General features: G+C 42.4%; 1 long non-coding RNA gene across 6 annotated transcripts; it reads left to right on the forward strand.

The window, feature by feature from the left end:
• Nucleotides 1-3,599: 3,599 nt before the first annotated feature.
• LOC138687570 (uncharacterized) lies at nt 3,600-12,484 on the forward strand. 6 transcript variants are annotated; one of them, XR_011326728.1, is made up of 5 exons: nt 3,608-3,928; nt 4,057-4,159; nt 8,197-8,290; nt 8,903-9,254; nt 9,834-12,484. It is a non-coding gene; the product is annotated as an uncharacterized lncRNA (long non-coding RNA). The 6 variants fall into 6 exon arrangements; XR_011326727.1 differs by lacking the exon at nt 9,834-12,484 and having other exon boundaries at nt 3,600-3,710; nt 8,903-9,245; XR_011326723.1 differs by lacking the exon at nt 9,834-12,484 and having other exon boundaries at nt 3,607-3,928; nt 8,903-9,245.
• Nucleotides 12,485-15,929: the final 3,445 nt, after the last annotated feature.

The raw sequence follows: 15,929 nt of genomic DNA on the forward strand, positions 1-15,929 counted from the left end.
ATATAGGTGTGTTTTCTCTCTTCCTTCTGCTGAGGACATGCCCTATGTTTTTTTGCTAATGGTGGTGTTCCTGTCTGGGGCTTTTCTAGTGTCCTATTAGCAATATACCGCAGAATGTTTTAACTAACATTGTTAGTTACAGGCAGTATGCAAACATATTGTTTCTCAAAAGCTCAAAAGCTCTGCTTTAATACATGAAAAAAGAAATTTATTAAATGGATAATAACCCCCAATCCATGCAGTATGCAAACGAGACCCCAGGTGCTTACTTTACAGCAGTAACTTTCCTGGTGTTACCCTACACGTCATTCCAACGGCATTAGTGCAGTTGAAAAGGAATGGACATTTCAGTTTTATTTGATTATATGATACGGGGAAAAATCGTGTGGCATCGCTGGTTTGAATTTAATAGCATGGGCTTAGTTGATGGAGTGTTTCATTGCTCTTTACTGACCTGTTGTGCAGCTGAGGACACAGGAGCTCTGAGCAGGCGTTTCCTCCATCTCTCCTCTCTCAGAGAAAGGAAAAGCATTTGCCAAGGTGGTCGGCTCTCAGAAAAAAAAAGCGTTTGTGAAGTTAGCCTCACTTTGGGAACAGCTTTCGTTCAAATGCAAGCCTTATTTTTAGTGGAGAAGGTACGTTGCCCCATGTTGCATGAGAGCTGGACAACATGCAAACCCTTACGCTTCCTGGGGATTCTGGGTGCACCATGTCAGCAACTTCACTGCACTTTTCCATCCTTTCCCATGCAGCGGTGGCTGGGTGCCCCGAGGTCATGGGATGTTCTGGAGGGATGGGTGGTCACCAGCTGAAGTGGCTGCAAATAATAAATAAATAAATAAATAAATAAACAAATGCTTGGAGGGTGTATCAGGTTCAGGTTGCCTTGTGTGACAGGGAAGAGCACAGCATGCAGAACGGACAGGAGCAGATTTTGTTTAAATTTAGCAGCAGCGTTGTGGTTGGAAAAGATGAGATGAGAACTGATGAGGACTTGGCACCTAACCCTTCACCTCGGACTACTCCCTCAGCAGGGCTGTCAGCCTCCAAACAGAGCATTGCTGGTGCATAGCCTGGGCAAGCACCCTTTAAATAACCTATTCCCTTCTGTGGACTGTTTTGCTGAGCCACTCTGGTTTCTTAGCATCCACAACAGCCTTCATGTGCCAGCGCTCCAGCGTGTGGAGGGGTCTCAGTCCCACGCCGGGAGCAAGTCCACCGTGAACTGAAGTGAACCTCCCTGTCAGGCCACCATCACCTACAATTTTGGGTATGTGCCATCACCCCTCTCCCACCCCATGGTCCAGGTAGGAGATGCATCTGATCGGGCTGATCTGCCGTCTCTTGAAGCTGATACCTCCAGGTACCACGAGGCCACCCTGCGATGCACAGGAGCTGGTCCCACCTTCCTCTTCTCCTTGCTCTCTCCCAGCCTTCTCCTTGCCCGGGGCAGGTGGGATCTGGGCTTGTTGTCTCCAGCTGATCATCATCTCAGCACCACTTCTAGGCTTGTCCCTCCCATGCCAAGCCCCACCGTTTGTCTTCTGGGATGTGATACCTCCAAGCTGCCCTAATGCAACCTTAGGTCAGGGCATGCTGGCACAAGAGTTTGGCATCTGGTCCCAGGTCCCCCATGACTACCTCCTCCGTGCAGACTGTGAACTTTCTTAACTCAGAGGAAGTAAGGGTGCCCACTGGAAACTGTGCTGCCATCAGCTTCCTGGCTGTAGGGAAGTTGTAGATTCCCCCAAACCGGTATTTTGCAAGAAATTTACAGGGGAAATTATATTCCCTTCCCCAAAACTAGGAAAGGGCCATGCTCATTTAGGCAGCTGGGAAGTCACCAAAGAGAAAAACATTATGCCCTGTCCATCCTTCCCACCTCAAAGGAAATAGCCCTGTGCGTTTTCTTATGCTGGCACATCATAAACACCAATGATGTCATGTTTTCTAGTTGCATCTTGAGCCTCTGACTTTCCTCCCCAAAGATGCCAGTGCTGTCCTTGTCACCGCCTTCTGGTGCTGCGAACCTGCTGAACATGGGTGGTGTCCCCATCGCTGGCAGGGAGACAGGGCTATCCAATTTGTGGAGCCCTACAGAAAACCCATGCTGGCTCCAGTGGAAACAAGCAATGGATTTCACTGGGGAGGAGTGCTGCAGACTGTCAGCTCATCACAGCTCTTTTCAGTGCTGCTATGTTTGCTTTATTTTGGGTAGCGGAGTTAATGACCCCTTAAACAAGTATTTACAGCTGCCTTTTTTTCAGCTTAATTGGAAAAAAAAAAAAAAGCCATTTCAAAAAGTTGAGTGCCCCTGTTTAGTGAAGCAACAACCTGGCTTTTTCCCCCTGCCCTTCCAGATTACATCCACCAGGCTCAACATTTGTTTTCGACCCTTGGGATTCATTTGCAGAGTACGTTAAGCACCCTGAAGAAAGAACCCTCACTCAGTGTCCATGCTGCTTACCTTAGGTCAGCTGGGTTTGTAATACAAATGGACTTTGAATGCCCTTAGTGCTGCAGGTATCTTTGGATGCTCTTCCAGGGATGGAAGGAGAAAGCTTGGTCTCCCCTTTCTGTGCTAAGCTGAAATCAAAATGGTGCAGTGAGAAATCCAGAGGGGAACTTCTAGATGGAAGTTTTCAGAAGCCTGATGCTGAAAACATGAAGGTTTAGGCCAGTGTTTGTCTGCATACTGCAATGTCCAGGAACTGTGTCCACACTGAGGCTGTAGGACTGAACACCAGTAAACTGTGTATTATAGGGGCTGGGGGGACCTGAGAATGTTGCTGCACTCACATTTTAAGGCCCTTTTCCCTATCCTCCTCCCTGCACAAGAGACTAGCTCAGGCTGCCTGGGGAGAAGACCTCTGTCAAAGCATACTCATTGACAAATGAAAGCCCTCTGCACCGAGATTAGGAGAACTTTCTGGTCGTGGGAACCTTTAGACAAGGATATATGAGCCTCCTCCTGCCCTGGCAGTGACCCCAGCTCCATTCCAAGTCCTGCAATGTGCAGCCATGACCGGGGCAGCTCGTGACTCCTCTTGCCCATGGACTTTAGAGCCCAAAAAGGCAAAATGTGAGGATGGAGCTCCAGAGGTAACCTCACCTTGTGTGGTGGCCCCCATGAACATAAGGTGGACAAAGTTGCTGGAGCATCCTCATGCCACGCGTTGTTGAGGAGCAGCAGCACGGTGCAGTGCCTTGGTGCAGGGGGGAACGGCATTGAGAGCCGCTGGCCACCAGGAAGGAGACAAGGAAAAGGCGACTGTCTTTCCAAAATGGAGCATCTTGCAGCTGCCTGTGGAGCTGCCTTGCAAAGCGATGGGGGGGGGGTGTGCGGGGAGAAAAAAACCTATTGAAAATAATAGTATAATTGGCTGTCTGACAGGCTAAAACTTCAGCAGAAGCTGTGATTATACTTGTCACTATCTGTTAACCTTCAAAACAGGTGTTGTGCGTTTGAAGTGCCAAAATGGTGCTCAGGCTGCAATCTGCGTGTGCGCAGGCTGCGGTGCTAGGAGCACGGGCTGGGCGAAGGGCCGGGGGGGCTTTGCCAAATGGGCACAGGCACAGAAAAGGGACGGTCCTGGGCAGGCGGTGCGTGTGATGCAAATGGATTTGGCTGGCTTTGAAAGGGGGAGCACCTCCCGGCGGTGCTGGGACCGAGCAGGACATGTTCTCAGCTGATGGCAGACAGTGCTCCAGTGAGGACCCCAGGGAAGGGGCTCCTCTTTTGTAGGCTGATTTAACTGTTGGAGGGTTTGGGCCAGGTTTATTAAAGTTCTCAGGTTACTGAAATTCAGCTGGAGGAACCTTGACAACTGCCAAGATTCTGAATTTTTTACTTGGTTTTAGGATTTAGGACTATAGTGCTTTGTTGCACTCCCGATCCAGTTCAGTGACTTTCTTTAATATATTTGGGGTTTGTTTCTTTTTTATAAAAGCCATAAAAAAATGTTAAAATTTTGGTTTTAATAATTTTTTTGGGGAAAAAATTAGAATGCAATATTTCAGTGAAAAAAAAAAAGTAGTACTTTTTTTTTCTTCCAGGGAGTATTTACATTATCAGACATTGTGAAGACAAGTGTCTTGGGATCTTGCAAGGCTGTATTGCTAAGTCAACAAGCAATGTAACGCTTGGCTTGTATGGAAGGTGAGTGAACGACGTTCAAATGGGAAGATTACGTAGGGCCCTGAAGAACACCTAAAGAACCTGAAATAAAAGGCTTCGACGGAAAAATGTCAGGGGTGAAGATCAGAATATTGTAAGGTGCTAATAATTGGCAATTGGCATGGCTTGCAAAGCAAAAAGACTGTCAATGCACTTAAAAATCTCATCTTGTCTAACTAAATGTAATTAGCTTTAAAATGCAAAATCAAACTGGGATGAAAATGTGCTTACACCATATGTATGAACAAGATAATCTTGTGTCTGAGTTCCACCATGAGACTCCTTTTAATGCAATCCATAAGTCAGGCTATCTGATTGCTTTTTAAAATTAGTATACACCTGTATCGTGCCCTTGTCCCAAATGAGAACAACTGAGAAACAAGTCTCATCCAAATGTGCGTGACAGTCATCAAGCAGAAGTAGCTGATTGTTGACAGACTAACAGGTTTTATCTAATTGTTGATGAAACTCCAGAGTCAGTAATCTTCCTCCCCCCCCAGTGTTTATTAAATAGACGTTGGTTTGGTTGTGAAGTTGGCAGGTGTGGAAAATATGTTTCTATCATCAAAGGTGGTGCTGCAGGGTATTGTCTCTGTTTAGGGTCTTTTTTCATATTATCTTCTGGAATATTGCAAATCATGATGCGATAACCAAGTACCTATAAACAGTCACTTGGCAGCATATCTTGATTATCAGAGATGTGATGCAAATGCATCTTCACACCTTGGGCGTTCTCATACCGTGCACCTCCCACCCTGTTCCTGCAAGCGGGGGAGTTCACACCAAAGGTTACGGTTTAGGGTGACCTGAGCAAAATTGCTTGGCATTTCTTAGCTCTCTGCTGCAAGACAGAGATGGCTCTAGTTTGGCTGTCTGGGGAGGGCAGTCTCGTTACAAGGGATTTGCATCCCCTGCAAGCCTGGCTCGGACGCAGTGTTATTTCTCAGCTGGAGCTGGAAGAGCACATGCAGCATTTGGGAGAATGCTGTCATTTTGCTTCCTTTGAAAGAGTCAATGGGCACATCCAGAAGTCAGGAAGAATAAATTCTCAAAGAGAACAAAAAGCAGAGAGAAATCAGTGCAGAGCTTTGGTTTGTACTTAGTCTTGAAAACTGGCATGGTGTTTGCAAAAATCTGGGGGTAGCTGCAGCCTTCAGACGTCATGCATTAAGAGGACAGAGCTGTGAAGCAAAGAAGTTTCTATAAAGTTGAGGAACAATGGGGTCTTTGAAAGAACATTTGCTTTAAAGCAGTAAGCAATGCCTTCTGTATGGTCCTGAGAAGAAATTTTATTACAGAGAGAAATGTATGTTGAAATATTTCCTTGGAAAAGAGAGCTCTGTTTTCCTTCTGCAAAGCACTGGACCCATTTCTCTGAAAAATTAGATATTAAAGGGGTTTGTGTGGGATTTAACCTGCTGATCAAAGTGGGTGTCTTCTTCAGGCAAATAGCTCTCCAGAAGTCACTATGTTGACTACCTTTCCACTGACTGCAGCAGGAATTTGGACACCTCGCTATGCTCCTGTGTCCTAATCTGGGATTCTAATCCCATCCCTTGAGTTATGGACAGTTTTAAAGCAGGTGTGATGGTTCGGAGATAGAAAGTGAGTTTCATCGCCATATGGTAAAAGGGCTGTTGTAAAATGTAGAAATAACTGCACAAAGCAACCGGCAATGTGAACTCCAGTCATTCCCTGAACTTGGTAACCTGCCGTTGCATGCTCCATCTGGGAGTGGTGAGCATGTGCTGCGATTATTTCAGAAAGTTCAGGACAAAAAGGGAATTTGTCTTTTCACCTCAAGGAATTTGATGTGCCTTATTTCAGCAAAGAAATGACAGATTAAAAAAAAAAAAGTGTTTCAGTTATTTACAGAGACCATGCTTCATGCCTCTTTCTGATTTGGGTAGAAATTAGATGAAGTTTGCTGTTTCTCTTATACTTCTTTCACAAATACTTTATTTCTTTATATTGGAGGTTAATTCTGAAACGTATGTAAAAATAGAGGGGAGAAGAGTATCTCATATCAGCTACGGGTTTCTGCAGCTGTTCTGGATACCACTGCTTCAAAGCTTTATACCATTGCTAAAATATGATACTAACAAAAACCTATTACTGCATCACCACGACTAACTAAAAAATTTACAGATTACAGCTGGTAATTTTAAATGAAAAATTATATCAAATTGTACCAGCCCTAATTAGGACCTTCTCCATCCTTCTCAGTTTGATAACAAAAGTTTTTTCAAGGAACATAAGTCTGAATTTTGTGTCACATTTTCCTAACTCCCGAATATTTCTTACCTGGGGCATAAAGTGAATATTTTTCATCTTTTCTGGAGATGAAAACAAGTGAAAACAACGGGTCCTATCTGTCTCTGTCTTTCACAGTGGTTATATTAGCAACTGTTAGAAGCTCTGTTTTCCATAAATTCTTGCAAAATATTATTGTTTAGAGTACCTGCTTGAATTCTTTAGCAGTTAAATCTTGTATCAAATTTTCTGTTATTACTACCCTCAGTAAGTGTCAGGCTGACAGACACATACTTACTTGATAATTTCCTTTACTGTGTCCAAACATTGCCATAATATTTGCTTTCTCTCAAGTTTCTGCCATGTCTGGACCTGAGTTACTAAAATCAGCATCCAGAGGAGCTTCCTAACTTGTTCTTTCAGTAATCCTGGTGCAAGGTGTCTGGTTGTACTGATATTAAAAAGTTCCTTTAGTAGTGACCATTTTACTTCAGTTTCAATTATGGCTAGAGTGGAGAATATTCATCATTTCCTTATGATATGAACACAATGTCTGGTTTTCTCCTGGGCAAGGAATGGATGTATTTGTTAAACACTTCTGACTTTCTGCATTATTACTGGCTATTCTGATGCTCTTACTATTCATGAGCTTATAGTATTGGTAGGGTTACTCTTGGTCCCAATGGATTCAAACATCTGCTTCTTACTGTCTTCGGCCATATGTATTTCCTTATATACCTTTGCTACCTTATTAATTTTACATAGCTCCAGGATGTATTTTCAGTGTTTACAACATCTGTCTTCTAAACATCTATCCATTCATCTTTATTATTGCTCATTTTGCATGCTTTTCTATCCTAGATTGTTTTTCGAACCATGCTTTCTTACTTACAGTCTTAGTTTGGTTTTGTTGTTGTTATTTGGCTTTTTTACATCTAGCTAAATAATTTTGAACTATTCATTACAGGCATCACATCTAGTCTTCAGTCCTTCCTTACAGCTGGCTTGTACTTGATTCAGCTTTGTGAAACTGGCTGTCTTGAAATACCATGTGTTTTTGACTGGCTTAGGAAGGAATCAAACATAATCACTTCCACCTTAGTTACCATTAACTTTTACGTCTTGGTTGGAAAATTGTCATCCACGATTTGTAGAAATTCCAGAGAAGTTAGTACTGCTAGCAGGAGATTTTGATATTTATCATCCAGAGCCAAGTTTGCCATGACATTCCTGCACCCATGGTAGATAAATGGCTTTGGAGCTGCCCACCTAATTTTGGGGCTGGTTTAGCATTTTGGGGCAGGCAACTCTTACAACATCATTTTGTACTTTACCCATCTGGACATGATCCATAAGCAGTCAAAATCATTTGCTCTTCAGCCATCACTGCTACAGAAGAAATTAATGCCAGCCTTGGTCTCCTTTGCACACCTGATTCTCCTCTGGAAGGTTACTGCCACTGCCCCCACCCACTCATAAAAGTAGATGTTTTCTCTGGGTTTCATTAGCACAAATGAAAAATAGCAATTTGACAACGAATTGTGAGAAATATTTCACAAATGTTGATGAGCATTTTAAATTGTTCTTCAAAGGTTATAGATTTGAACCCATCCCCAAAATACCATTTTGTTCTCTCACCAGCTTTAGTTATAACACCTATAAAAATGCCTTGTCTTTTAATTTAAGTTTTCTTCTAAAAGTTGCGAATGAGGGAAATAAACGTCCATCACTTTCAGAAGGCTACTTTCTGAACTGTGCTCTTGCAGATCTCAAAGGAAACACATGGTAAAGAGGGAAGCAATGACAAGAACTTCAGAGGCTAAGTCATAGCTGGTGTGACTTCAGCGCTCATCAGCAAAGGTAAGAGAAAACTCTCTCTGTAATCAGAAAAATCTTATTAAGAAATTCAAGTGATCCAGATCAGGACACATCCTTTTGCATTCTCCTTCTAGTTATTCGTAAACCCAGGCTCCCACCATCTTTTGGGGTTCAGCAGACCTCACATGGAAGAATTCCCGGCATTTTAGTATCAGTTTTCTGCACTCAAAACGGCTGATCCGGGAGGGGATACACAGGAGAGCAGGGACATCCTTGGGAGCAGGAGGCTCCATGGAGACATTGCTGTCCTCAAGGTGGTTTTTCCCCAGCAGCATGCCCAGCACAGGGGCTAAATGTGCCTGAAGGACAAATACAGACTTCTGACAGAGTTTGAAGAAAATTATGTGGGTGTTTCCAAGAGTTTATGAAATAAACAGAAATGGGGATAAGTCCTAGGCTATCTATTTCATCAGCCAATATACTGTTGACTGAAGCCTAGCGTGAGCCAAGTACCTACATGCGCAGTGTTTCAAAGAATTAATCATGTCTTCAGATGTGGAGCCTGCTAGTTAGTTTAATTACTGTCCTTTTTTTTTTTTCTTTCAGTAGCTAAATGGATCCAGTGACAATGAATCTTATTTCATTTTTTAATAGATGAAAGAGAAGCAGGCTTCAAAACAGATAATGAATTTCTTCTAACTCGTCTGGAGACTGAAGAGCCGTAATTCTGATTGATCAGATATGGTCTGCTTCAGAGAGGCACCAGATGTGATCCAGATTTTAAATAGATGCTACTACTGTCAAAATGCATTCGCTCCCTCCTGGTATAACAAAGTGAAGTCCATCTGTCTGGAGTTGTGCGCTTTTTTTAGTAGTAATAACAGTTAACATCAACAATAAGCTTTGTCTCATTAGTATCACATAATCCCTACTACCAAGTCCCCAGTTTCTGGTCCCCATATTATCTGCCATGGAAAAAATAAAGACCACAGCAGGAGCTAAGAAGGTCAGTGCATTCTCAGGGTAATCAGCTGTAGTAAATTCAATTCTGACAAGACAAGGCTTGCAAATGTCTAGGGAATTAAGGGATCATCTATAATTTCATACGTTGAGTGGGAAAGTGTCCTTCCAAATATTTATTAATTACAGATAAGGATGCGTATGGTGGTCATCGTTGGAGAGATTTCTTCTAAAGCAAAGCAACAAAAATAGATTTAACTCTTTGCTGCTTCTTCTAAAGAAAAACTACTGATCTTAGCAATTGGCCTTGCAATAGTTTCAGTCAATATTCTTTCTCTCCCAGTTTTTATTGCTCTGTCTGTCTCAGCAACAGATGCTTGTCACCCTTTATGAAACTTTTTGCATAAAAATTTCCCACTGTAATCAATGGAGAAGCCTTTCCTTGGCTTTAGTCTGGCTCAGTGCCATCTCTCCAGGTTTTGCAGTCCTTAAGAAGTAACAAGTAAAGAACAACAGACAAAAAGCTTCGCATTTAGAATTGAACCTTTCATTTGAAGATCCTGGAGCACTTTAGAAACCTTACTTACTCCCCTTTGAGGTCTGTATTTTCCTTTCTGTTTTACAGGTGAGGAAGTTAAAGCACAGGGAGGTTAGTAGCTAACGTTTTCCAACTTGGGCAACTGAAGGTAAGCACTTACATCTACACCTTTCTTCCTCAAAAGGAAGTCCTCAACACTTTCAAATTCATTTTTGCACCTGTTTTTTGAAAGTGTGGGCTATAAGGTTACCCAAGAACTCACCAAAAGTCACTAGAATTGCTGACAAGGCCATTAAATTGTCTTAAAAAAGAAGAGATTCAGAGTTTGTGTCTTATTTATTTCCCTTAGTGAAACTAAGGCTGAAGAGGAGAAATGAACACTAAATCCAACAGGGGGCTAAATATCCAAGGAGGAAAGGAGCTATTTAAGTAAAAGAATAAACTTGCCATCAGAACAGATTGATCTCAATTAATCACAAATAAGCATGGACTGGAAATTAAGAGGAGGTTTGTAACCATCACAGGAGTGAGATCTGGGGACAAATGGAGAGCTTGGGGGCAAATATTGTCACTCCGGTTGAGGTGGAGTTGGATCAGAGTCCAGGAGGGATGAAGGGATTCTGTACCGGCACTTCCAAGGGACTAGATTTGGTGGTCCAGCATGTCCTTCCCCATGTTGTGTTCACAAGATTGCAAACCAGTTTCCTAACCCCTGGACACACATAAATGCTGAGACAAACTGGTCTTCTGCCCTGCAGAGGCCCCTGGGTATTTCGTCTTTAAGGTTTAGGTCATTTGGGTAGGAAAATGCTATTGCTGCAGCAGGAAGAAAATGAATACCTGGTGATATCAAATACCACTCTCCTTTTTAGACCTGCAGTGCCTCATATGCCAGATTGCAGCTATTGTATGAAGAATTTTCAGTTCCTTTTTGTGCCTGGCAGCTGATTGAATGTTCATATTATTTATGGCAGAAAACAGCAGTGTACTTTTGAGCCTGAGGAAGCTGGGAAAGTGCAGTGGGTGTCAATCAATTAAGCTATTCAACTTATTTATGAAACAAGACAAAACAATGTCTAGGATATGAATTCCCATCTCAATAGGATCCTCCCTGATATAAAATGTCAGAGCTGAAAAAGGGTCAGCTCATGACCCTTGAATATTCTTTTAAACTATTTGCAAATCAATACCTCTTCTCTGGGTTTGTTCAGGGACCATCGTTCCCTTTTATTATAAGTCATGGGGCATAGACTGCTTATCAGCGAGTATGGAGACAGATCACTGCACTAAAGGAGCAGCTGGCTTTGGAGACTGGGCCTGATTCTCATTTATAGAGGGGCTCAGTTCACACTACTCCAGCAGTGCAAAGGGTTTTAAAGTTGGTATAATTATGTTTTTTTGCTGACTCTTGGGCTCCTTTATATCTGCTGAAAGAGCAAAGAAGTCCTTCTCTGTGTGTGCAATTGGGATTGTCTCCCTCTTGCTAGTGCCTGTACCAGCCATGAACATCATCTCCCATTTTCTCTTGCACATGCATAGTGTCAGGAGGTCCTTCTGCATCCCACTGTAGCTGGGTTTTGGGTTTGCAGTCCCAAATTTTCTCCATCTCTCTCTTAACAGTTCTGCTAGCAACAACCTGTTTGGTATAGGTAGGACTTGAGCAGACAGATGGCCTGATTCTCAGCTGAGCATCTGGTCTATTAAGCTGTCTAAAAAGGCATCATCTTTACAAATCCCAGTCTTAATCTCATTGCCCACTGTGTGACCCATGGGGGTTTCAGATCAGTGCCAAAGAGGGGAAGAGGAGGAGGAGGAGGGCAGCTAGAGAATCCGTGGAGTCAGGGGGAAGGAGGGAGGTGTCTGCAGGACAAGTCGGCTGGGCTGAGCACTGGGGCTGTTGCTCATGATGCGGAGTTGGAGAAGGTCAGCAGTCCTGGCTACCTTGAGCTCTCCTGCCAGGAGAACATACACAGAGTAAATCCTTGAAATATTTGGTCCAGGCCTTTGGATAGGTTTTTCTAAGGGACCTCCCATTGCATGTCCTTGTAGCATCTTCTTTCTCCATGCAAAACCATGATGTCATCCTAATGCCTTTCAGCAGCACTTGGGCAAGCTCAAGTCCAGGCAGGTGAACTGAGGATAAAACAACAGAAGAAATGCCCAGTTATCTACTGAGTTTTATCAATAAGAAGAGAGCCTTTTGCAGGTGGGAGACGGGGAAGACAACAAGGGAGACAAGGAAGACAATGGTTTACAAAGGAGTTGTTCATGTCTATGATCCCATCTACTAGCAGCATGCTGTTCCTCATAGGAAATCAATATACACATTTTTTGCCTAGAAGGCCAGCAACGTGGTATATCCATAAGACTCCTGTGAAAAAGGGACTCTTCCTCTCATTTTCCCTGTTATAGAACAAACCTTGAGCCATATATTTGGTAGTGGTAATAACCTGAGAAAAAGTGAAGAATTTCCAAAAATTTGAACTTGCATAGTGCTGAGTGACCTGGAGATGATATTGAATTTGGCTCTGATCCCTCCAGTTATGGACTGGTTTTGAGGTAGATCTAGATTTTTACAGATTTGTAATGGACTAACGCAAAACCTCAGGTCCAAATATAAAACAATTTGGAGTAGGCATGGATCAGATTCTTTTAGAATTAAAGATACTAAATTGACTATTTGAGTTCCCTGAGATTGTCCCTTGCAAAATTCAAAGGAATTCTTTAAAACTTAATAAGCACAGCTACATTAAGTTCTTTATGGTAACTAAGTATGGAGATGGTCCCATTCTGTTCTTCAAATCTTTCTTTCTTCAAGCTACTTTAATACCTGAGAAACTGAGTAGTTCTGATATGTAGAATTTGTGCTGCTGGAAGAAAAAATATCAGTGAAAGTCTCCTCCACGTCTGTAAAAGAAAATTTGGACACTGCTTCATGTGCAAGTTTGTTTGCACTCAGTAATTCTGGTGCAGGCCTGTACTGATGTCTGCTCAGGTAGGTAACATGAAACAGAAGCCCCCAAAGAGTCTCTCGTTTGGTTTTTTTTTACAGGATTTGCCCTTAATTAGGGAATCTTGGAGAAATTGCTGTTCATTTGCATGTAAGAGGTGCAATGAATTCCTACATCAACCCAAAAGGGTCAAAAGGAAAATGAACCCCCAGCCATGAGCTGGACTGTAACACAAACTTTCTCTATTTATTGTAGAGAGCCACTCTTCAACTTTAAGCCAATTGTTCCAAATTTTTGGTTCGGGCTTCCAACTAGCAAAGTTATTTAGAGGCAGTCTTAAAGTTAAGTCATATAGAGTTTTGTAAAATGCCATTCAAAAGGACTATTCACAGGTACAGCTTAACTCTGATATGCATAGGGAGGTGCTACACACATAATATTTGCCCTGAAATAATCAATCAAAAATGTTTAGGATCAAAATAAAAAACAAGCAGCTCATTAGCTATCGATTTGTAATTAAGGTAAAGAAAGGAAGTCCAAAAATAAGAAAGAAATGTCTAAGTTCTAATTATAGGCATAAAAGCAGTATATTTAATATGGCATTCACTGGAAAACTTTCTAGACAGCTCTGTCATTGAAAAGTGAAACAAAATTGGGTAGAAACATTTCGGAGAATGGAATGTGAATGTTGAATAAGGAAATTTCCAGTCAGCCCAAGGTTTGTTATTAATAGACATTTGCCACACAATACTTCTTAGAAATAGATTTGGAGTTGAAAGTTCACCATGATGTAGCTATAAAAAAAAAAAAAAAAAGAAAAAGCTGATGAATCGCAGTTGCTTCCCTCTAAATAAAGAGTAACTAACCAAGGAACCATCTGTTGGTGTATGATTACCAACTTTCTTTTTGTCTTTCAAAACAGCCTGAGAAATCAAGGGCACTGGGAGTAAAGCGGAGAGCACACACGCTGCCGGCTCGCCGGCAGCCAGCCCCAGAGGATCAGATCCGATCCTTGCCTTTTTTTCTTGGTGCACTAGTTTCATACTGCTGGTTTTCATCTGGCATGCCTGTATATTTCAAATACATGCTAAACACTAATGGGGTTATTCTGCAGTAAGTGTGGCTAATTTTGGTACAGTTGAGAACTGCAGAGTAAAACTTCTCTAAGAGAGGAAAATCCTTAAGTCCTCTCTCTCAGTTTGTGAAACCAACAGAATAATATTAATTCATTTTTTCCCCCTGCTATTGAATAGTAAAAAGCCTTGGATACCCTGAGAAAATATATTCTTAATGGTTTTCTTAAGGCTGAATGCCCTACTAGCAGTAAGAAAGACAAAGCAGTAAGATCTAAGGCCTCTTAGTCTCTAGAAAATTGCATAGGTTTTTATGCTGGAAAAATGAGGGATTTATTCCTTTTTTCGGTCAGATGAGTTCAGGGTCAATGTACAATTTCTCTTTTTGTTTCTATTCCAATGACCACCTATTTTGGGGTGTTTTATTCCCCCAAACTCCATCTGACTCTGATCAAACTCACTACATCTGGCCTTTTGTTGCCAAAGGCGCTTTGCAGTGTCTGTAGCCACGTCCCCGCAGCTCACACGAAACCCAGCACCCCACAAACCCCTTTGTGAAGGAAGAGCGATGGACACCAATAGATTTGCCAGTGAAAACCTGCTCACATCCTAGCCAAACTTATATTTTCTATGTTATATTTTTACAAATTCTCCAGCCCAGCCCATGACTCCATCCCTTGCCCTCCCTCATCTCCTCCAGCCATTCTCATGCCCCAAATACCTTTGCCCCCGGGGTCCCCTCTCAGATTCTTTCTGCGCTGCATTTCCCCTTGGCCCCAGCCCTTAATCCACGCTTCTCATCTCTGGCCCAGTGGCTGAGAGCAGGTGGAAAGGCAGGTGATAGTATAAAGATTTATGTCAGGAAGACTGCACCTGGAAGTGTTTCCTGAGGGAGTTGTCACCCTAAAAAATAATAATAATAGTAAAAAATCTAATCCCCAAATGCATGTACGAATACACAAAGAGGCATCTTTCCTTTGCATGGCCACCAAAACAAGGACTCCTTCTGTACATTCAATAGTAAATCTGAGGTGCATGAAATTAAACAGACCTGAAGTTGCCAGGATCAGGTACTTGATGTATTTCTAAAGGAGGCTTACGATGGGAAGCCAGACAGCAATAGCTATCCTACGACTACACAAGTAAAGCAACTGTTTACATGTACATCGTGTCAGTTTGATATGTTGGTTTCTGACTCTTGTCAAGTGTAAATGGGAATACTCCCACTGAAGTTTCTATTTTTTTATGTAATATACCAATTTACATGTTAGTGTTGCACCAGCGAGTGCAGCATCTAGGTACCAGTGAATATCCTGTGGGCACAGAATTAAGCAAATAAAACAGTTTGCAAGCAGCTCTAATAAGCACCATCCCATTGCATGCCTGGAAATTCTTTAAGACTCATTAAGCAGTCAGCAAATTAGACACATTTGTCTCCCATTAAAGAGTAAATTGGAAATACTGAAAGGAAACCTATGTATGGCTGTGATTTGTCAGAGAGCGTATTAACAGGAACAGCCACAGTATGTTTAGCAGTTGGATATGAGTTAAAGCAGGAACCGGAGTGAGAGGAACTATTTTAAATCAGCTCTATTAATACTCTGAAAGTACATTTAAAAGCATCAGCAGATACAGCCATCTTTGAGTCTTCCAGGAGGAAGTTGCCATTTGTTGCAGAGCTGCTGTTGCTTTAATTTGACACTCAATATGTGTTTTCCCCACAGTATTAGATATCTTGGGCTCTATCCAGGACACATTTGGAAATGAACTGATCCCTGCAGTTCCTATGCAACGATGAGATTTACTACTTAGGTCGATGCGTATCTTTGGTGAGTCAAATAAACATAAGGAGCGTTAATTAGGTCTGCTTGCTGAATTTAGATTGCATTCACACAACCTGATATGGGAGCTGGTGGGGCCAGGCTGGTTCACCCGAGGTCGCACGGGGTGAGACAGGCAGCGACGAGGTCCTGGGTCAGCTGTGGGCTGGAAAATAAACCAGCCCTGCTGATCTCCTACCCGGCTCTAGGCTGACTTTGGGAAACTCCTTGGAGTTTACCTGAATTTAAAGAATTAAGGCGTTAAAAAAACCCAACCAAATAACCCTTCTGGGATAAGGAGAGGTTTGAGATCATTTTGGGACATAGGAGAGTGCTTCT

Source organism: Haliaeetus albicilla, chromosome 1 (genome assembly GCF_947461875.1).
Source record: "Haliaeetus albicilla chromosome 1, bHalAlb1.1, whole genome shotgun sequence".
Classification (NCBI taxonomy): Eukaryota; Metazoa; Chordata; class Aves; order Accipitriformes; family Accipitridae; genus Haliaeetus; species Haliaeetus albicilla.